This window comes from Heterocephalus glaber, unplaced genomic scaffold, assembly GCF_053883595.1.
Source record: "Heterocephalus glaber isolate CG9 unplaced genomic scaffold, H.glaber_assembly_v1.0 deba00000281, whole genome shotgun sequence".
Lineage (NCBI taxonomy): Eukaryota > Metazoa > Chordata > Mammalia > Rodentia > Bathyergidae > Heterocephalus > Heterocephalus glaber.
In genome coordinates this window covers 21,931,325-21,953,648 of record NW_028258139.1, presented here as the reverse complement: position 1 = coordinate 21,953,648, position 22,324 = coordinate 21,931,325, and the positions used below count along the sequence as shown (strand labels likewise).

At 41.9% G+C, this 22,324-nt stretch overlaps 1 pseudogene; it reads left to right on the top strand.

The window, feature by feature from the left end:
* Positions 1-9,989: 9,989 nt before the first annotated feature.
* Positions 9,990-17,668, top strand: LOC147830246 (histone-binding protein RBBP4 pseudogene; annotated as a pseudogene).
* Positions 17,669-22,324: the final 4,656 nt, after the last annotated feature.

The window sequence follows — 22,324 nt, the reverse complement described above, 5'->3', positions numbered from 1 at the left end:
CATTTGACATCTAGAGAGGAAGCAGCGTCTTTGATGGCAAGGTTAAAAGCTAGAGAGATCTTGATCCCCGGGGGCATCTTTGAGCAGTGGAATCAATGCCAGCAGCGTTTTATCTTGGGATCTCTTGTGAGAGAAAAATGTAACAATGCTTAGTCCTTTTCCTTATTGAGGCTTTCTGTTACTGCAACCCAAGTAGAATCCTGATGCTAGGTGGACAGTGACAGTCTCCAAAATATGGCACTCCCAGGAAGAAGACGAAGAGATGAGCACTATTTCTGTGTGTTACATTTCAACTTTTTGTGGAACATTCAATTGGAGCTCAGTTCCAGTTACCAGTCTCAAATACCAACCACCCCCAAATTAGACACATAAGACAAGTATTTTATTATGGTCATGGGTTCTGTGGGTCAGGGATTTGGACAGAACTCAGCAAGGTGCTTTATCTCAGGTCCACTATTGGGAGAAGATGACGCTGAAGGTTACTGAGATGGCTGAGGGGCCTTCACTCATGGCTCTAAGCTCTGGGCTGGGCTGAAGCGAAGCCTGGGCACAGTAGGTTCTGTCCACCAGAGCACATCTGTGTGACCTCTGCTTCTCTTTCGGCCTGGCAGCTAGATTCTGAGGGAGAGAGAGAGAGAGAGACAGAGACAGAGACAGAGGCAGACCCAACAGAGCCAGGTAGAAGCTGCATGCCTTTTCAAAGCTAACTTCAGAAGTACCATAGCATCACTTCATCCTGGAGTTATTCCTCATATCCACAACAGTTGATACCAGGAAACCCCCTGAGATATCAAAAACTGCCAAAGCTCAAAGCCCTCATATGAAATGGCATAATATTTGCATACGCTATACACACATCCTCTCATATACTTTAAATCATCTCTAGATAACTCGTAATACCTAATGCAATGTAAATGCTGTGTGAATCGTTGTTGCACTGCATTGTTTAGGGGCTGGTGACAAAAGACTCCATACTTCTTCAGAATAGAAGCAATTTTTTTCAAGCATTTCTGAACCACAGCTGGTTGAATATGTGGATATCCACAGAAGGAGTGGCAAAGAGTTTGTGGTGGTGTTTAAAGAAAGCCACAGGCTTTCAGGCATTTTCAGGATTGGGTAGCAGAGTAAATTCACAGCCAACAGGTGGTGGTGGCAGGCAGGAGTGAGTGAAATGGTCTGGGGATATTGTGGGAGATATAAAGAGCCCCGGAGGGAGCCTAAAGAAAAGGCTATTGTCAGCAAAGGCTTACAGAATGAACCATTTACTGGAGCACACACTCTCTCTGTAGGTACCTGCGGGCAGTGGTTCTTTGATCTGGCTCAAGCAGGAGAAAGAGCTCAGCTCTCTGAACCTCTAACTACCTCTTGGTATCAGGCAAGGAACTCTGAGAGTCCTGGTTCTCACATTTTAATGTGCATGGGAGTGACTCCAGGAGGTTTATTCCCCTGGGCCCTCTCCTGAAGAGTTTGAGTCAGTGGACCCCCACTGGGCTCTGGAGTCTATCTTAAAAACAAGTTCCAGTTGTTATCTGGCTGCAGAGCTGGACTGACCATATTTAGAGATGTTGGTTTTCTTGGCGGTATAATTAGAAGGTGAAGTTCAAGCAGGATTTTCAAATGAGACCTGTTCTATGGGACTTGAGGAACCCCACACGGTATCCCCATCAGCAGCAACTGAGTTAGCAAATGGTCACTGAATGTCTGCTCCATACCTGGCACCCAGTGAATAATGGGGGTACATGGTATTCAAGGTGGGCTCCATGACTGCTGCCTGGAGGTGCTCATGGTGGAAGGGTGCTTCAGAGGGTAGCACACACGGTGGGCCCAGGGAGGAAAGACAGCACCAATTTAATTTGCTTTGAGATTCTTCTTGAGCTGCATTGAGGACAGACTCTTCCTGAATTGAAACTGCTGGCTGGGGTGATCTGTAAGAGTTTTGCAGCCACAAACTTTTTAGTATATGAATCTACCTGTGAATAAAGTCAAAAGAGCCAAAATGCAGTTACTGGGTTTAAAATAGGACTGAGTTCCCAAGGTTACCACTGTCACTCTGAGCATTAAAAATGTTTTGTGTTGTGGTTTGAGGATATTTTTAAAAAACACCTTTTAAAAACATGCACATTTTACTTGGAGACTGAGCAAGCGGTCAGATGGGGAAGGCTGGCCCCCAGCCCTGCTCTATTCAGGAAATCAGCTCTTTGCATCCCCTAGTCTTACCGCGTTTCATTGCAAAGTGGGCAGCATGGTACTCTCCTCTTCAAGCTGTCTCAAGAAGAAAGCTTATATATAAAACACTTACTACTTCAGTGCCAGATACTTAGCGAGCATTCAGTAAATGATGGCCATTACTAATTTAAGTGTCTTTTCTACACGTATTATACTTGTCAACATATCTGCAAATGTTTTATAAATGAGAGTGGAAAATTACACAGTTTAGGAGTTGCCAAATATCAGGGCTCTGCCAGGCCGACTGCCTCTCTCTGAGGAAGTTCTGGTATTGTTTTTGACCATATGTGCCCATGGGATGACCTAACCCTGGAGTGGGAGGGTAGAGTTTGCATTCCCACCCTTGCTTTGTTGTATTGTTTTGTTGGTTTCCCAAAAAGAGTTACTTTTCCCAGTTGAAACTATACATAAATATCCAAATTTGGCGTGTAAGGTTTCCGCGTTTAAAAAAATAAAAATGATGTCCATATAAGTTGTTGAAAAAATAAAAAAGCGGTCCTGAAATGATTTATCTGTATTTTCTTGCATCTTAATAGGTTAACTTTCCCTGAGGCTAACTCTGCGAACTCTTTTTTCTCTGTTTTGATAATTAAATCAATACACAAAATCCATCATTGAGGGAACAGCTCTGTTGCTTTGTGGTTTGTGGGGTGGAAGTGGTGGATAAACTTAGGCAAGATGTTTGGCCTCAATTTTCTTGCCTCTACAATGAAAATGATGAGAGGATGAACCTTCAGCCCTGCTTCGGAGGTTAAATCCAGTTTTGTGCCACTAAATTACGCATTGCTGCTTTTACACGTATCAACTTACCAGACACGTTAGTGTTGCTGACTTACGTGCTTTGAACTTCAGACTCACGGAACGTTAATTTTTAGTTTCTTGCATTTGAAGATTCTGGAGGCGACTAAATCTATCTTGCTTTGGGAGCTGTGGCCTCAGCTTAAAGAAGGCCATGACATCCTGCCACAAATTTGGGGTGTCATTTAGTAAAGCCATTTGTATACCAGATATGAGGAGAAGGCCAACTTCTCTCAAGCAGTAAAACGGCTGACGGTGAAAAGTGATGCTGGTGGTAGTCAAATGTTCAGAATTTTATTTATGTGAATCAGGTAATGATATCTGCCGGAGTTAAAATTAGGTTTCCTTGCAGAATATACAGAATAAGGACTTCATCCGGTAGAAGTTCAGCTCTCTTTCACAAGGCCTGCAAGCAAGGCTGGGGTGGCATTCTACGATGTCAGGGTCACAAGTTTGCTCCGCCTGTTTCACGACAGTGAAGAATAAAACTGCATCCCTTCCCACGCTAACCTCATAGTCCAAGCTGGTTGCTACAGCTCCAGCCATCAGGTTCAGGACAGGTGTTCAGAAAAACCAGAGAGTGTGCTCTTTGTCTTTAAGGATGTTTCCTACAGATTTCCCACAGCACAGCACTTCTTACTTCTCTTTCTCAGGCCACTCCTAATCACCTGGCTTAAAGGGATGCTGATAAATGTAATCTTTATTCTGGGAACAAGGGTGCTTTGGGGAATGGGTATTTGAGAAGGATTAGTGGTTTGTGGCTCCAGGTACACAAGTTAGAGCTCTCAAGCTAGATCAGGGCCAGGTATGCAAACACTAGTCCCAGCTATAAAACCTGGACCTATAGTTTCCTGTTGTCATAGTAAGTAGAATAAAAGGTGCAATATGCCCATTTGTGATGAAGAAAAAACTATCCTTCCTGGGCTTTGGATGGAAGTCTTAGGCTGTTATATGTTTAGGATGAAACTTCCCGTGTTATCAAATTCTACGTGCTTATGTAGCACCAAGCCCCTTTCCACTCTGAAAAATTATAGAATTATTTACAGAGGCAGCAGTGTAAATCACAGAAATGATACTGTGGGTGAAAATCAGCCAATGTTTGGTATCTGAGTACTGTATAATCAAAAATCTTTTGAAGTATTAAGGATAGATTAGTCTTATAATTATAATTTAAATACACCTGAGTAGTTAATTTAGACTGAATTTTCTGTTAAGAAAAGTTACAGAAAGTGCTACAAAACTTACTGTATTTGACTGTTTAAAACAACCTGAAAATCATTCTGCTTGTAAGTTTACTTGTTGCTTAATGCTTTGAGTACTTTTTGCTTATTGTATTAGTTTAAACATGGGAGGAGATTTAAAGCATCTGTCACTTGGCCTGATTGTTTAAAGATACTTAGGTTTATTGCAGTGTTGAACAGGAGAGTGCTTTGAGGTAATGGTTAAAATACAGTCTATATTTAAATAGATTTGCAAGTTAAGTCCAAAGACCTATGGAAAAACAATATTCTTAGTTATATTCATAATATACTTAAAATAATCAACCTTAAATATTTTTCCTATAAACAAAACTGCCTAATAGATAATAATATATATATATTTTTTTGTATGAAATTCTTTTATTGGTACATTGTAGGTATACAACACAATTACATTTCTCATTGGGAATTGTACCTTTACATAATGCATCTTGGTTCTTAATTTTTCCCCATTCCTAGCCCTCCCTTCACCCCCTCCACCCTTCCCTATTTACAAAGACTTTATTTCCATTTATTCCATTTCTCATCATTTTTCCTTTCCCTTCTTTCCTTTCCCCTGCCCCTCCCATTACTCCTACCACTTGGGACCTTTTCTTCCTATTTTACATTATCGATTATTCATTCTAATCATTGGTACATTTTAGGTATACAATAGAATGACATTCATCATTGGAAATTTGCACCTTTACATAGTCTCTCTTGGATCTTATTTTTCACCCTTGCCCAGCCCTCCCTTCAACCACTCCAGTCCTCCCTATTTACAAAGATTTTGTTCCTATTTTTCCATTTTCTCGTATTAACCCCATTCCCTTTTATCCTTTCCCCTAGCCCTCCCACTTCATTTCCCTTTGCCCCTTTTCTTCCTATTTCACATTACCTATTATACATTTAGTCCTTATTTATACTTTCAGTTCCTCACAGCAGAGAAACTATTCGGTACTTACACATGTGTGTCCTATTTATTTCACTTAAGAGTATTGCCTCAATGTGCATCCACTTAGCTATAAATGTCTCTAATTTCTCATTTGTTATGGCTGAGTAGTACTCCATTTTATAAAAAAAAACACATTTTCTTTATCTGGTCTCCAGTTGATGGTCATTTGGGCTGTTTCCAAGTTTTAGCTATTACAAACTGTGCTGCTATGAACATGGGTGCACATATATCACTGTGGTATGATTCTTTTAATTCTTTGGGGAAGATCCCCAGCAGTGGAATAGTGGGGACAAATGAGACTTCCAGTCCTCGTTCTTTGAGGTATCTCCACACTGATTTCCACAGTGCTTGCACCAGTCTACACTCCCACCAGCAGTGGAGCAGGGTTCCTCTTTCCCCACAGCCCCGCCAGCATTTGTTATTGGTTGATTTCATGATAGTAGCCATTCTTTTGAGACTGAGGTGGAATCTCAGCATTGTTTTCATTTACATCTCTCGAATGACCAGTGATGTTGAACATTTTTTCATGTATTTATTGCTATTTATACTTCCTTGTCTGAGAAATGTCTGTTCATTTCAGATGCCCATTTTCAGATTGAGTCTTTAAATTTGAGAGGTCTGATCTTTTTAAGTTCTTTATAGATTCGAGATAGTAGACCTTTGTCTGAGGAAGAGCAGGTGAAGTTTTTTCCCACATTGTGGGTTGTCTCTTCACACTGCTGGTGGTTTCTCTTGCTGTGCAGAAGCCTTTTAATAAGAAGAGATCCCACTTGTTGATTGTTTGTCCTACTTCATGGGCAACTGAGGTTTTGTTCATAAAATCTTTTCCTACACCGATGTCTTCAAGGGTTCTACTTAACCTCTGTTCCAACTGGTTCAGAGTTTCTACTTTAACATTTAGATCTTTAATCCACTTTGGTTTTAGTTTAGTGCATGGTGAGAGATACAGGTCTAGTTTTAATCTTTGGCAAGTTGAAGCACAATTTTTCCAGCACCATTTATTAAAGAGGCTATCTTTCCTCCAGTGAGGGTGTTTGGCTCCTTTGTTGAAGATGAGAGGGCTGAGTGTGTCTGGCGTTGTTTCTGCATCTTCTAATCTGTTCCACTGGTCCTGAGGTCTGTTTCTTTGCCAGTACCATGCTGTTTTTATCACAGTAGCTTTGTACTAGAGTTGCAGGTTGGGGATTGTGATACCCCCTGCCATGTCTCTGTTACCTAGAATTGCTTTGGCTATTCTGGGTCTCTTCTTGTTCCAAATGAATTTGTGGATTGTTTTCTCAAGGTCCATGAAGTATGCTGCTGGGATCTCAGTTGGAATTGCATTAAATCTATATAGCAGTTTTGGAAGTATGGCCATTTTCACTCTATTAATCCTTCCTACCCAGAAGCAGGGGATGTCTGTCCATTTTCTGATATCATCTTCAATCTCTCTTTTCAGAGTGTCATAGTTTTCAGAGAAGAGGTCTTTGATTTCTTTCTTTAGGATGATTCCTAGGTATTTCAGGTATTTGGATGCTATTGTGAAAGGAATTATTTGCCCTATTTCTCTCTCAGTGAGTCTGTCATTGGTGTAGAGGAAAGCTATCGATTTTTGTGTGTTGACCTTGTAACCAGCTACTTGAGTGAATTTGGTTATTAAGTCTAGAAGACTTTTGGTGGAGTTCTTGGGGTCTTCTATATAGAGTATCATGTCATCTGCAAATAACGACAATTTAACTTCTTCATTACCTATCTTTATTCCTTTTATTTCTTTCTCTTGTCTAATTGCCATGGCTAATGTTTCCAGAACTATATTGAACAAGAGTGGTGATAGTGGACATCCTTGTCTTGTTCCTGATTTTAGTGTGAAGGATTTCAGTTTTTGACCATTTAGTATGATATTGGCTGTTGGTTTTTCGTAGATGGCTCCTATCAGTTTGAAGCAGAGACCATCTATTCCAACCTTTTGTAGGGTTTTTATCATAAATGCATGTTGGATTTGGTCAAATGCTTTTTCTGTGTCTATGGAGATAATCACATGGTTTTTATCTTTGGCTCTATTGATATAGTGTATTACATTGATTGATTTTCATATATTGAACCATCCCTGCATCCCTGGGATGAATCCCATTTGATCAGGGTGTATGATCTTCTTGATGATCTTCTACATCCTGTTTGCCATTATCTGATTAAGGATTTTTGCATCTGTGTTCATTAGTGAGATTGGCCTATAGTTCTCTTTTTCAGTTGGGTCTTTCTCTGCTTTGGGGATCAAGGTGATGCTTGCTTCCAGGAATGAATTTGGGAGGATTGCTTCCCTTTTAATTTCACTGAAGAGTTTAAACAGTAGTGGCAGCAGTTCCTCTCTAAATGTCTTGTAGAATTCAGCAGTGAAGCCATCAGGGCCCAGGCTTTTCTTAGTTGATAAGTTTTTAATTACATTTTCAATTTCATTGGTTGATATTGGGTTGTTCAGAATTTTTAGGTCTTCTTCATTCAACTTTGGTAATTCCTGTGTATCTAGGAATCTGTCCATTTCTTCTGTGTTGTCCATCTTATTGGCGTATAGGTTCTGGAAGTAGATATTGATGATCCTCTGGATTTCTGCTGGGTCTGTTGTCATTTCACCCTTTTCATTCCTAATTGCATGGATTTGGGCCTTTTCTTTCCTTTTTCTGACAAGGTTGGCTAAAGGTTTGTCAATTTTGTTGATTCTTTCGAAGAACCAACTCTCGGCTTCATTGAGTTTTTGTATCGTTCTCTTAGTCTCCATTGCATTGATTTCTCCTCTGATCTTTATAATTTCCTCCCTTGTATGAGCTTTGGGGTTGTCCTGCTCTTCTTTTTCTAGAAGCTTGAGGTTCAGCATCAGGTTGTTTAATTGGGCTCATTCTGTTTTCCTAATATGCGTATTCACTGCTATGAATTTTCCTCGTAAGACTGCTTTCATTGTGTCCCATAGATTCTGATATGTTGTATTGTCATTGTCATTTAATTGAAGGAACTCTCTGATTTCTTCTTTAATTTCCTCTGTGACCCATTGGTTATTCAGAAGTGTGTTGTTCAATTTCCATGTGTTTATGAAATTTTTTGAGTTTCTTTTGCTATGGATCTCCAACTTCATCACACTATGGTCTGATAATGTACAGGGGATAACTTCAATTCCTTTGCACTTACTTAAACATGTTCTGTGTGTGAGTATGTAGTCTATTTTGTAGAATGACCCATGTGCAGCTGAGAAGAATGTGTATTCTGATTTTGTGGGGTGGAAGACTCTGTAAACATCTATTAAGTTCATTTGTTCAAGAGTTCAATTGAGTTCTAGTATTTCATTACTTATTTTTAGTCTAGTTGATCTATCTATTTGTGACCATGGGGTCTTGAGGTCCCCCACTACAATTGTATTAGTGCGTATGTGACTTTTCATGTCCGTTAGTATTTGTTTGATATAGTTGGGTGCACTAGTGTTTGGTGCATAGATATTTATGATTGTCATCTCTTCCTCTTGGATTCTTCCCTTTACAAGGATGTAGTGTCCTTCTTCATCTCTCTTAATCAGTGTTGGTTTGAAATCTACTTGATCTGCAAAGAGGATAGCTACTCCTGCTTTTTTATGGGTTCCTGTCGCATGGAGCATTGTTTTCCACCCTTTAACTTTCAGTCTATGAGTTTCCTTTTGAATTAAATGTGTTTCTTGTATGCAGCATATTGTTGGATTTTGCTTCTTGACCCATTCTGCCAGTCTATTTCTTTTGATTGGGGAATTGAGACCATTAACATTGATGGTTATAACTGAAACGTATTGACTTGTCATTGCCATGACTTTTTCTTTTTGTTGGATTCTCCCCCTTTACATTTAATTTCTTGTCATGCCAGATGGGTTCATTCTGCTTTGCTTCCTGGGGTTGTGATCCTCGATATCTGTTCCTAGGATATTGTGTAAAATTCTTTGGAGTGCTGGTTTGGTATTCACGAAGTTCCTAAGGTGCTCTTTGTCATGAAAGTATCTTATTTCTCCATCCATTTTGAAAGATAGTTTTGCAGGGTACATCAGTCTGGGTTGGAGGCTGTTTTCTTTTAGGGCTTGGAATATGTCACTCCAATCTCTTCTTACCTTGATGGTTTGTGTTGAGAAGTCTGCTGTGATTCTGATGGGCTTTCCTTTGTATGTGATTTGTTTCTTTTCTCTGACTGCTTGGAGAACTTTGTTCTTCTTTTGTGTTTCTGGAATCTTAGCAATTATATGCCTGTGTGTAGATTTTATTTGATCAAGGCTATTTGGAGTCCTATATGCCTCACTTATCTGTATGTCAAGCTCTTTTCCCCTGCTTGGGAAGTTTTCTGCCATTATTTCTGTGAAGAGATTTTTTATGTCATCTCCACTCTCTCCTGTTTCTTCATTGAGCCCAATCAGTCTTATGTTATTCTTCTTTGCATCATCTAGCAGCTGCTGGATTGATTTCTCATGTTCCCTTATGATTTTGAAGCAATTTTTCTTTTCCTGGTCATTAATTGCAATCTTATCTTCTGTATCTGAAATTCTGTCCTCACATTGACTCTTTCTGCTGTGTAGACTTTCAATGGAGTTTTTCATGTCCTGGAAATCTATTTGCATCTGTTTTATGGATTCCATTTGTTCCCTATGTTGGAATTCCATTATGTTCCTGAGCTCCACTCTAGATTTATTAATCATGTCTTGCCCTAGGGGCACAATTTCTCCTGTTAGCTGAGAAATTATTTCTGATTTCATTTTTTCCAGATCCCCTTTTGTTGCCAGTTCAGTGGGTCCAGGTGGTTGAGTATGAGAGTGTTCCATCTCATTTCCCTTTGGGGTTGCTGTAGGTGATCTGCAAGTCTGGTTTTGAGACTTATTTACATGTTTTCTCATTTTGACTGGGCCAGGGGGCTGTTAGCACCTGCACGGATTACCTCCTCTGAGCTTGGTGAGGTGGCACAGGGGCCGGGAGCAGCAGTATGGATGGTGATCCAAAAGCCCTTTCCTGTGGGCTGGGAACAGCAGGAGGGATGGTGGCCGGGAAGCCCCTTCCTCTGGACCAGGAGCAGTGGGATGGCAGCTCAGAAGCCCCTCCCTCTGGGCCGGGAGTGGTGGGAGGGATGGTGGCCTGGAAGCCCCTTCCTGTGGTCCAGGAGAAGCGGAACAGAAGGTGCCCCAAAAGCCCTTTCCTCTGGGCTGGGAGCAGCGGGAGGGATGGTGACCAGGAAGCCCTGTCTTCTGGACCAGGAGCACTGGGATGATGGCTCAGAAGCCCCTACTTCTTGGCTGGGAACAGCGGGACTCAGTACCTTGGTCTGGTGGTCTGATGTCCTCTGAGCCTTTGTAGTGTGGAACCAGGTAGCTGCCTGTCTGCAGCGGGGTGATTCAGTGTTTTCCGCACAACTCAGGACCTTGGTAGGGTGTGCACAGACCTGCCTGTCTGCAGTGGGCTGATTCAGCATGTTCTCTTCGACTCAGGACCTCGGTAAGGCATGGGGATTGTATATTTAGAGAAGAAGCAAAAGGAAGAAAAAGACACATCAAAAACCCCTAAAAAGGCAGGGTTTGCTGCTGGTACTTGTGTCTCATGTGATCAATGTGGCATCCCTGTACCCAGATGTATGCACATGTAAAAATGCATTTGCCTTTGCATGCCATGTGTATCACACCAGATAAAACAAGACACAGAGAGAAGAGGGGCCACTGCAATGTGTCTTTCTACCTACCACAGGCCCTTTTCATGACCAGTCTGACCCCATCATGCCTTATCTGTTTTCATCCTCTTACCATTCCTGTGCAGAATGATTTATAGTTCATAGACAAGGAGGCCAGCCTTGCTGCTTGTCCACACAAGTTCAGTCAGTCTCCCAGAAACTCCACCTTTTCACCTGAAAGTGACTCACGGTCCAAGAGTGCATGGAATCCTCTGTCAGCCATGGTCATGTGCAGGTGGGACACATCTGCCTCCTTGGCCTTCCTTCCTTCCCCTTCCCCACCCCTTGAGCCTGCTCATCATGCTACTTGGGTAGACACCTCTGTCTGCAGTGATCTCCGCCACAGGCTGGCTGTGGAGTTGCAGAGAGCTCCATGCATAGGGCACCCAGGGGTGCTTCTCCCTGGCTGCTGCTTCTCACTGGCTGCTGCTTCTGCCCCAAAGTAGCTTCAGCTCTGAGACAAGGATGTGGGGCTCATTCTTTCTATTTGGTGGGAAATGGTTCATGGAAAACCTGGATTAAGCAGAATAAAACTGTGTGAAAACTCCAGCAGGAGGAGAGAGAGAGAGAGAGAGAGAGAGAGAGAGAGAGAGAGAGAGCAGGAAAACATCCTAAGTCCCTTTTACCTCAGAGCTTGCCTTCTTGCTTTTTCTGCTGAGCTGTTAGTCTGAGCAAGGGACATAGACAACCATGTATCCATTAAAAATGTTCCTCACGCAGCCTCCCAGCCCCTCCCACGTCGTTCAGCCCCCAGGGTCCTCCTGGCTCTCCTGCCACCATGACTGACAAGGTAGCAGCTTTTGACTACGCAGTGGAAGAACGTGTGATCAAAGAGGAGTATAAAATATGGAAAAAGAACACGCCTTTTTTTTAAGATTTGGTGATGACACATGCTCTAGAGTGGCCCAGCCTAACTTCACAGTGGCTTCCAGATGTAACCAGACCAGAAGGGAAAGATTTCAGCATTCATCGACTTGTCCTGGGGACACACACATCGGATGAACAAAACCACCTTGTGACAGCCAGTGTACAGCTCCCTAACGATGATGCCCAGTTTGATGCATCACACTGTGACAGTGAGAAAGGAGAATTTGGAGGTTTTGGCTCCGTTAGTGGGAAAATTGAACAGAGATCAAGATCAACCATGAAGGAGAAGTAAACAGGGCCTGTTATATGCCCCAGAACCCTTGCGTCATTGCAACAAAGACTCCATCCAGTGATGTTCTTGTTTTTGACTACACAAAGCATCCTTCTAAACCAGACCCCTCTGGAGAGTGCAACCCAGACTTGTGTCTCTGTGGACATCAGAAGGAAGGCTAAGGGCTTTCTTGGAACCCAAATCTCAGTGGGCAATGACTTAATGCTTCAGATGACCATACCATCTGCCTATGGGACATCAGTGCCGTTCCAAAGGAAGGGAAGGTGGTGGATGTGAAGACCACCTACACCAGTAGTAGATGTTTCCTAGCATCTGCTCCATGAGTCTCTGTTTGGGTCAGTTGCTGATGACCAGAAACTTATGATTTGGGATACTTGGTCAAACAACACTTCCAAACCAAGCCACTCAGTTGATGCTCACACTGCTGAAGTGAACTGCCTCTCTTTCAATCCTTATAGTGAATTCATTCTTGCCACAGGATCAGCTGACAAGACTGTTGCTTTGTGGGATCTAAGAAATCTGAAACTTAAATTGCATTCCTTTGAATCACAGAAGGATGAAATATTCCAGGTTCAGTGGTCACCTCACAATGAGACTATTCTGGCTTCCAGTGGTACTGATCGCTGACTGAAAGCCTAGGATTTAAGTAAAATTGGAGAAGAGCAATCTCCAGAAGATGCAGAAGATGGCCCACCTGAGTTGTTGTTTATTCATGGTGGTCACACTGCCAAGGTACCTGATTTTTCCTGGAATCCCAATGAACCTTGAGTGATTTGTTCTGTATCAGAAGACAGTATCATGCAAGTGTGGCAGATGGCAGAAAACATTTATAATGATGAAGACCCTGACGGAAGTGTGGATCCAGAAGGACAAGGATTCTAGATACATCTGCACTCATGATTTTAGACCCCCCCTTTTTCCTCTCAACCCTGAGATTGATTTAACACTGGTTTTGAGACATACAGACTTTGTTTAGCTATCCCTCCACAATAGGTACCACCAATAATACTATTGGCCCCAAAAGTGGGTGTTTTCTAAATATTAACTGGGTTACTTGATTCAGCAGAGCCACAGACTTATCTTTAAATTTTCTTCAGGAATTTTCTATTAACAAACCCAGGTCTAAAGTAGCTATAGAAAGGGGAATATAATGTGTGATTATTTTTCTTCTTAAGATAAATCCCCAAATTTTTCAGACTTGTTTCAGTAAAGGCTAAAGTGAGTAAGGAATAGAGCCAAGTGAGGTTAGGTGTCTGAGCCATGAAGTATAAGTACCTCAAGATGTCATTTTTATTCAGAAATTAGGGGAGAATCAAGTCATAGATTCCTGCTGTAAATCTTCATACCTGACTTTCCAGGATGCACATTTTTCCTATGTAGACCAGTCTCCTCTTGGTTTATTCAGTTAAGTCAAAGCTACATGTTCCTCCTTCCCTATATATTTTTGCTTGTTAGTGTATTTCTTGAACTGTTTTCATATTATTCCTTTCCTTTCTGTGAAATGGTTTCTGTTGCTTTTTGTTGTTGTTTTATCTTGGGACCAGCAAGTTGTAAAGATGTATGTTTTTACCTGATAGTTGTCCCTCAGGTAGACTGTCAAGTTGAGAAGGGTGATTTGATAGCTTATATTTGTTTTTAAAATTAAATTAATCCCTGATAAGAGTTGCTTTTTTAAAAAAAAAAGAACTTAGTCCTTAACCACTGGTTTAATACCATCTCCATTTTAGGTGACCTGTTTCACCAGCAGGCCTGTTGTTCTCCATGACTATGTAAGTGCTTATAATGGAATAAATTGCTTTTCTACCAAAAAAAAAAAGTTCCTCAAGTGGGTAATCTGCAGGATTTGGAAGAACTGGCTCAACGAGGCCAGAAATTAGGGCAGGGCCATGTATTATCCATTAGCATTGGCCCCCGCCCTAACCCACTTCAGGTTTATCAGGGTGTTTAATGAGATGTTTGTTGAACTGAACTGAGCAGGGAAAAGCTTAAAAACAGCCCCTTTCTGCTATGTAGTAGAAATCAATCCAGGCACACATAGGCCTGACCAAGTCAAATCCCAAGTAACCAACTAGTTATTGAACTCCTATTATGGGTCAGAAAATATTGCCCTCATTGCTCCCTTCTTAATTCAAACCCTGTATCTATTAAGTTCCTATATATATTGGGAACTGTGCTTGGCTCTCGGACAGTTAGTGAGGGATGAGATCAGAAGCCAGGCCCTCAAATAACTGCAATAGAGCAGATAGAGAACATGACAAACATGATACGGTATGCTCATTGCTAAGGCATGTGCAAAATGTGAGAACTCATTATGGCTGGGGCATTTGGAAGACAGCCAGCTAAGCTGCAAACTCATTTAAGTGCAAGTTCAGAAGTTGAGAAGAGGAAGGAGAAAAAAGTAGGCATTGGCCAAATGCCACTGGGTTCCTGGCATCCAGCTGGATACTATCTCCACACTGTTAGTACTCTCTAAGCCCTTTTAAAGGTAGAGTTTTCCCTCCCTTTGAAGATAAGGACATGAAAGCTCCAAGAGGTGAAGATGACAAGTTCAAGGTCAATGGAGTAGAATGTAGCAAATTCATGGTTTGAACTGTAGTCTTCCTGGCATAGACAACAGAACACAGAGTAGAAGGGGACTGGTGGGGTTGGGAACCTAGTCAGATGGTATGTCCTGCAAAGAATTTGGAAGACTGCAGCTTGGTAGCTCAGGAGCTACACTGGGGTTGTGGTGAGTCTTTTGTAAAAATTGCCATCTGACAAATGTTTTTATTGGGATACAATTCACTGCCATAAATTTCATCAATATAAAATATAATATTAATTCATCAGTTTTAGTATATTTGCACATCGGACACCTACCATCATGATCTAATGTTAGAATATTTTGTTGCCATAAAAAATATTCCATACCTATTTAGCAATCTCTTCCCATTGTTACTAATACCTAGACACAGCCAGCCACCAATCTGTGTTATGTCTCTACAGCTTTGCCTATTTTGGATATGTGATAAATGTAGTCTTTTGTGACTGGCTTCTTTCATTTAGCATGTTTTCAAGTTTTGTCCATGTGGTAACATATATCAATGTATTATTTCTTTTTATTATGAATGATATCTCACTGCACAGATGCACCAAATTTTGTTTATCCATTCATTAGCTCATGGTTGTTTCCATTGTTTGACTATTAGGAATCATGCTGCTATGAACATTCATGTACAAGTTTTTATGTGGATATAAGTTTTAATTTCCTTTAGCTGCACACCTAGTAGTAGAATTGCTGGACAACTCTATTGAACACTTTGTAGAACTGTCATACTGTTTTCCAAAGCTGTTGCACTATTTTATATCCCCAGCAATAATGAGGGTTCCAGTTTCCCACAGACACCTAGTATCACCTGTCTTTCTGATTCAAGCCATCCTAGTAGGTATAAAAATGGTTTCTCATTGTGATTTTGATTTGTATTTCTGTGATGGCTAAAGATATTGGACATCTTTTTGAGTTTTGGCCATTTACATACCTTATTTGAAGATATATCTCATTAGATTTTATCCATTTTAAATTGATTTGTCTTTTTATCAAGTTGTAAGGTTCTTTGTATATTCTGGATACCTCAGATACATGATTTGTAAATATTTTGTACCTCCTGCAGCTTGTCTTTACTTTCCTGATGATAGCATTTGCACAACAAATTTTTTAATTTCAATGTAAAATATTTTTTCTTTTCTATTTCATATATTTAAAATTTTCCCATATTTTTATTACTGCATATTGGCTATTGAGATTAATGGCTTTTGTGAGTCTTAAAGAGCAGCAAGCACAAGTCTAGAGAGTGAACTCTTCCATAATCACTGTTTCACCTCATACTAGTTTTATTAGACAAGTTGCTGAACATCTGAGCCTCATTTTCTTCACCCATAAAATAGACACTTTCATAAAGGCATTTCTGTCCCAGGGGTTTTGAGGTTGAAGAAGTTGTTCATGTTGTTTCACAATGGATACGTATGCCTGGAATACAAGAAGCTTAACCATTTGGATGGATATTGCAGCCACTAGCACACAGCCTTAGATACCTAAGAAGTACTTGATGATTAACAAACATTCTTATAGTACCACATTTTATCAAACATTTCCAAATACTTTGAAGGCCTAGTTAACCTATTTCACAACAAGAATGGGTGTGTATTTATCATTTAATTAGGTTGTATTCATCACCTTTCTATTGCTAGGACAAAATACTGACGTACACAAATTAAAAAAAAAAAAAAAGAATGACAGAAACAAGTTATACTGACTCACAATTTCAGAGGGTTCAGTCCATATTTAGCTGGCTCCAAGGCAGAAACATCGTGGTGGAAGGATGTGGCGGAGAAAAGCTGCTCACCTCATGGCAGCCAGGAAGCAGAGAGAGAAAGCAAGGGTAAAGAGAAGATAACTCCCCTGAAGTCACACCCTGAGTGACCTACTTCTGCCAACCAACCAGGCCCCACTTCCTAAGGGCACATTCAGCTTTGAACTCATTAGTAGATCACCCCAGTGATACAGTTAGTGCCCCCATCACCCGATCACTTCTGTAGGCCCCACTTAGGAACATCGTTACACTGGGGATAAGCCTCAATACATCTTTGGGGGACACTTGACAGATGCCATCTAAACCAGGGACATTAATTGAGAACAAAACTTTTCCTGTCGATGCAGACATCAGGAGGGAGGAGCCCTCTCTTTCAAGACTCACCAAGAGTCTGCACTTATTTGTACATGACAGAGATTTGAAGAATGGGAAGGTGAAGTCCCTCAGGAAGCTTCTCTTTGTGTCTGGCTGGGGATGTAAGATGTTTCTTCCTCCAGTGCTTCTTGGAAAACATCTTGATGTTGAAGGAAAAGCTAGGTTTTCCTTTGAGCTCCACCATGACCACACTGTGTAAACTCAGAAACACCCCTTTCCTGATTATTTTCTTATTTGATATTCACATTATCTCAGTGAATAAATGGGAGAGAGATAGAGATAAAGAGACTCATCTCCTGTCACAGACTGCCTAAGGATATAGCAGAAATGAGAAGAAACCTTAGATTGGGACCTGCTATCCAGAGCTGGAAGTGGAGAGGGCCTCAAACCTGTGTGGTAGGACAGCAATGCCTTCCGCCCCAGGAGCCCATGCTCCTCACAGACTCTGTCTTTACACCAGGCCACTGTCCTTCTTGATGGCTGTCCCTCTGCAGAGGTCTGAGCCCCTCCACAGTCCAGCCATGCTAGACAGCAAGAGCCTGAGCATGGTGGGGAGTTAGTGCTCTTGGGGAGCCTTGGGGCAGAGGAAGCAGAACATGTAGACACGTCCTTCCCAGTCCCTTGTCCCCTATCCAGCAAGCCTTCCCAGGGGCAGGGACAGGGGCTCCCAAGTGTCCCGGAAAACAGTCCCACAACAGAGAGCCTTCAGTGGCCAGGTCAGTGATGTGACCCCAGTTTGTTCCCATCCTTCCCCACCTTCCTCTTGTTGTCTCTCTCAGGCAGCTTCTCTGGGACATTGTCCCTGGTGAAGTGACAACTGCTCTTAAAGTTTCCTCCACTGTGACTTCCAGGAACCCAGGCAGCGAAGGGAGGATCCTGGGTGAAATTCCTACTCTCTTCATCATCCCTTGTGATGACTAAAGGGAGGAAGGAAGGGAGAAAGGAGGAGGGAGGGAGGGAGACAGTACCAAGTGGAGGGCTATAGGAATTTAGACCAAGGCAGAGGTTAGGGAAGGCTCTTAGCCAGCCACTTAGGCTTGCCTCTCTGTCTCTGTGTAATTCCACACCAGCAGCTGGGCATTTGCTTACTCTCCCACTTCTCATCTGTCCAATGTGGCTGATATTAACCCCCACTGTCATGAGGTTTCAAAGTATATTAAATTGTGCTAATATTTGTAAAATGCCTAAAGCAGATCATAAGCATTTCTGTGTGTGTGTTCAGCAGCAAACCAACACATGAGTGCCCACATTAATAAATTTACACTGAAAATCCACGACTCCCACTGTTTATTTTCATGTAAAATGAAAAATTTGAATGACAATCTTCCGGGATCTGGTTTTCTAAGAAAATCCAGGCACAAGCATGAATTCAACACCCTGTGCCTCAGGAATGGGCTTAAAATTTGTACAGATGAATCAGGCATTGTGTTACAGGCCCCTGATCCCAGCAAGCTGAGATCCCAAGGCAGGAGGAACAAAAGTTTGAGCCCAGCTTGGGCAATTTAGCAACTTAGTGAGATCCTGTCTCAAAAAAAAAAAAAAAAAAAAAAAAAAAAAATTCAAAAGGGGCTGGGGATACAGCTCAGTGTAAAGGGTCTGGGTTCAATCCCCAGCACCACATATAGAAAATTATATACTTATACCAATACTTTCATAATTAGTCTTACAAGGGCTCCGTGGGGCCAGGAAGAGTTCTGCTGCTTGGTACAGATGAGAAAGAGAAGGCTGAGAGAGATTAACATGCTCATGGGTGTGGAGTGAGCTGTAAAGAGGAAATACGAAGTTGAGTCTGGCTGCAGCGAAAGCCCTGCCCAGCGTTAGTCTTGGCTTAGAGCCTGTGGACAAAGTACCCCTGCAGAGGGCTAAGCTTTGGTGACAAAAATGTGTTTTCAGGGCAATTTTAAGGTTATTGAGTGGGTACCCTGTGTGCGTGCTTAATGGATCATAATTAAAGGGTGACAATCATCATACTGTTGGGGGCGAAGGCATGCGATGAAATGGGTTGGTATGTGTGCTGACACAGTGTCTGCATAAGGAGTGAAGCACAGGCTCAGGAGGGAAATCACCATGTGGATTAGAAGTCACAGGTGCTTGTTCATCTCTCCAAGTGGACAGTAAGTGTGGCACATGGTGGGTGCCCAGCACAGGCTCCATGTGGCCACTGCAGCTTTTCAAACAATTCTGAATACGTAAGTGCTTCTGTAAGGTTTTAATTTATTTTTTTCAATATGCTATCTCTATGTTATCATGAAACTTCATATTTTATTAAAGAAACAATTGCATAAAATAAACAATATGTGGTTTGTCGTCCTCATGGAACAATAGTAAAGAAAGAAATTCAGAGCCTTGGAATTTCCTCAGTAGATTTGGGAGAGGCAGAGCAAGAGAGGTCAAGGGATGGGGGAGAGGGGCTGGGGAAGAGAGCCATGTGCCCACCCTCTGTCTCCCCGCCTCAGGTCTTGTTTCTGCAGAGTTCCTTCCTTCGGTCCAACCTAGTGGCATTTGCTGTGGGCTGTTTCAACATTACCATGCTATCCCCACAGAGTGACATTGGCATGTTTTCTTTTCACCTCGGCATCACAGGGCTAGACACTGCCCATGGGAATTGATATCCAAATCATTTCATCTTGACACCAAGCCCTGGTATCTCCAGATCCCAACACCATCATTCTGTTTGAGCAGACAGCTCACATGGGCCCTTGTGCTGGGGCAGCAGAGCATGGCAGTCTCTCCATGCGGCAGAGGTCACCCTTTCCTTTAAGGTCATGATGGTCTTGCACTCCAAGAGATACGTCATACAAGAATGAATGAAGTTGTTACCCTATTTAAATTGTGCTTAAGCATCTTTATAAGGGCCTCTTGTTGGCACTGATGCTCATCAGTTAAAAAAAGGAAAACAGCCTGTTCCCTCATGGAGCATCGGTTTCAGAAGAGGAGCTAAACAGATACTTATACCTACAACCATTCCTACAGGGGCAGCACCCCACCTGCCAGGCTCAGGGACAGTGTACGGAGTTTGGTAAGTACTCAGGGCCAGACATGGTCTCTGTGTCAGTCACCAGGGTGGCAGTGGGCATAGAATGAGGCAAAGACATGGACTTTGCTTCCAAGGAGGTCAAAAGTGATGAGGTGCTAACTTGGGTCCACCTATGAGGTGGCATGGCAGTGGAGGAAGATGGTGGGAGAAGCCAAGGACTATTTCCAGGAAGGACAGGGTAGGAGCTGGGGCTTCAGCACTGATGATCACTGTCAGTTGCATGAGGTGGTATGGCACGAACTCACAGAGGCATGGAGGCAGAGGGACACCCAGGATGAACAGGCGGCATAGGAGCCACATGGGAGCAATATGGAATAACAAGCAGACAAATAAAGTTTGTGTTAATAAAGAAAAAGAATTCTCCCAGAATCTTGTCATTTTTATATGAATAAACAAATACAAAGGTAAATGTGTCAGTATATGTTTAAAAATACATTATTATTGGTCGCACAGAAGACACCGAATCATGCCACTGCAGACAAGCAGCCACCTGGTTCCATACTACAAAGTCTCAGAGGACACCAGACCACCAGACCAAGGTACTGAGTCCTGCTGTTCCCAGCCCAGAGGTAGGGGCTTCTGAGCCAACATCCCACTGCTCCTGGTCCAGAGGAAGGGGCTTCCTGGCCATCATCCCTCCCACTGCTCCCAGCCCACAGGAAAGGCTTTTGGGTCACCATCCCTACCGCTGCTCCCGGCCCCTGTCCCACCTCACCCAGCTCAGAGGAGGTAATCCATGCAGGTGCTAACAGCTCCCTGCTACAGTTGAAATGAGAAAACATGTAAATAAGTCTCAAAACCAGACTTCCAGATCACCTACAGCAACCCCAAAGGGAAATGAGATGGAACACTCTCATACTGAACCACCTGGACCCACTGAACTGGCAACAAAAGAGGATCTGGAAAAAATGAAATCAGAAATAATTTCTCAGCTAACAGGAGAAATTGTGCCCCTAGGGCAAGACATGATTAATAAATCTAGAGAGGAGCTCAGGAACATGATGGAATCCCAACATAAGAAAAAAATGGAATCTATAAAACAGATGCAAATAGATTTCCAGGACATGAAAAACTCCATTGAAAGTCTACACAGCAGAATGAGCCAATGTGAGGACAGAATTTCAGATATAGAAGATAAGATTGCAATTAATGACCAGGAAAAGAAAAACTGCTTCAAAATTATAAGGGAACATGAGAAATCAATCCAGCAGCTGCTAGATGACGCAAAGAAGAATAACATAAGACTGATTGGGCTCAATGAAGAAACAGGAGAGAGTGGAGATGACATAAAAAAAAATCTCTTCACAGAAATAATGGCAGAAAACTTCCCAAGCAGGGGAAAAGAGCTTGACATACAGATAGGTGAGGCATATAGGACTCCAAATAGCCTTGATCAAAAAAAATCTACATATAGGTATATAATTGTTAAGATTCCAGAAACACAAAAGAAGAACAAAGTTCTCCAAGCAGTCAGAGAAAAGAAACAAATCACATACAAAGGAAAGCCCATCAGAATCACAGCAGACTTCTCAACACAAACCATCAAGGCAAGAAGAGATTGGAGTGACATATTCCAAGCCCTAAAAGAAAACAGCCTCCAACCCAGATTGATGTACCCTGCAAAGCTATCTTTCAAAATGGATGGAGAAATAAGATACTTTCATGACAAAGAGCACCTTAGGAACTTCGTGAATACCAAACCAGCACTCCAAAGAATTTTACACAATATCCTAGGAACAGATATCGAGGATCACAACCCCAGGAAGCAAAGCAGAATGAACCCATCTGGCATGACAAGAAATTAAATGTAAAGGGGGAGAATCCAACAAAAAGAAAAAGTCATGGCAATGACAAGTCAATACGTTTCAGTTATAACCATCAATGTTAATGGTCTCAATTCCCCAATCAAAAGAAATAGACTGGCAGAATGGGTCAAGAAGCAAAATCCAACAATATGCTGCATACAAGAAACACATTTAATTCAAAAGGAAACTCATAGACTGAAAGTTAAAGGGTGGAAAACAATGCTCCATGCGACAGGAACCCATAAAAAAGCAGGAGTAGCTATCCTCTTTGCAGATCAAGTAGATTTCAAACCAACACTGATTAAGAGAGATGAAGAAGGACACTACATCCTTGTAAAGGGAAGAATCCAAGAGGAAGAGATGACAATCATAAATATCTATGCACCAAACACTAGTGCACCCAACTATATCAAACAAATACTAACGGACATGAAAAGTCACATACGCACTAATACAATTGTAGTGGGGGACCTCAACACCCCATGGTCACAAATAGATAGATCAACTAGACTAAAAATAAGTAATGAAATACTAGAACTCAATTGAACTCTTGAACAAATGAACTTAATAGATGTTTACAGAGTCTTCCACCCCACAAAATCAGAATACACATTCTTCTCAGCTGCACATGGGTCATTCTACAAAATAGACTACATACTCACACACAGAACATGTTTAAGTAAGTGCAAAGGAA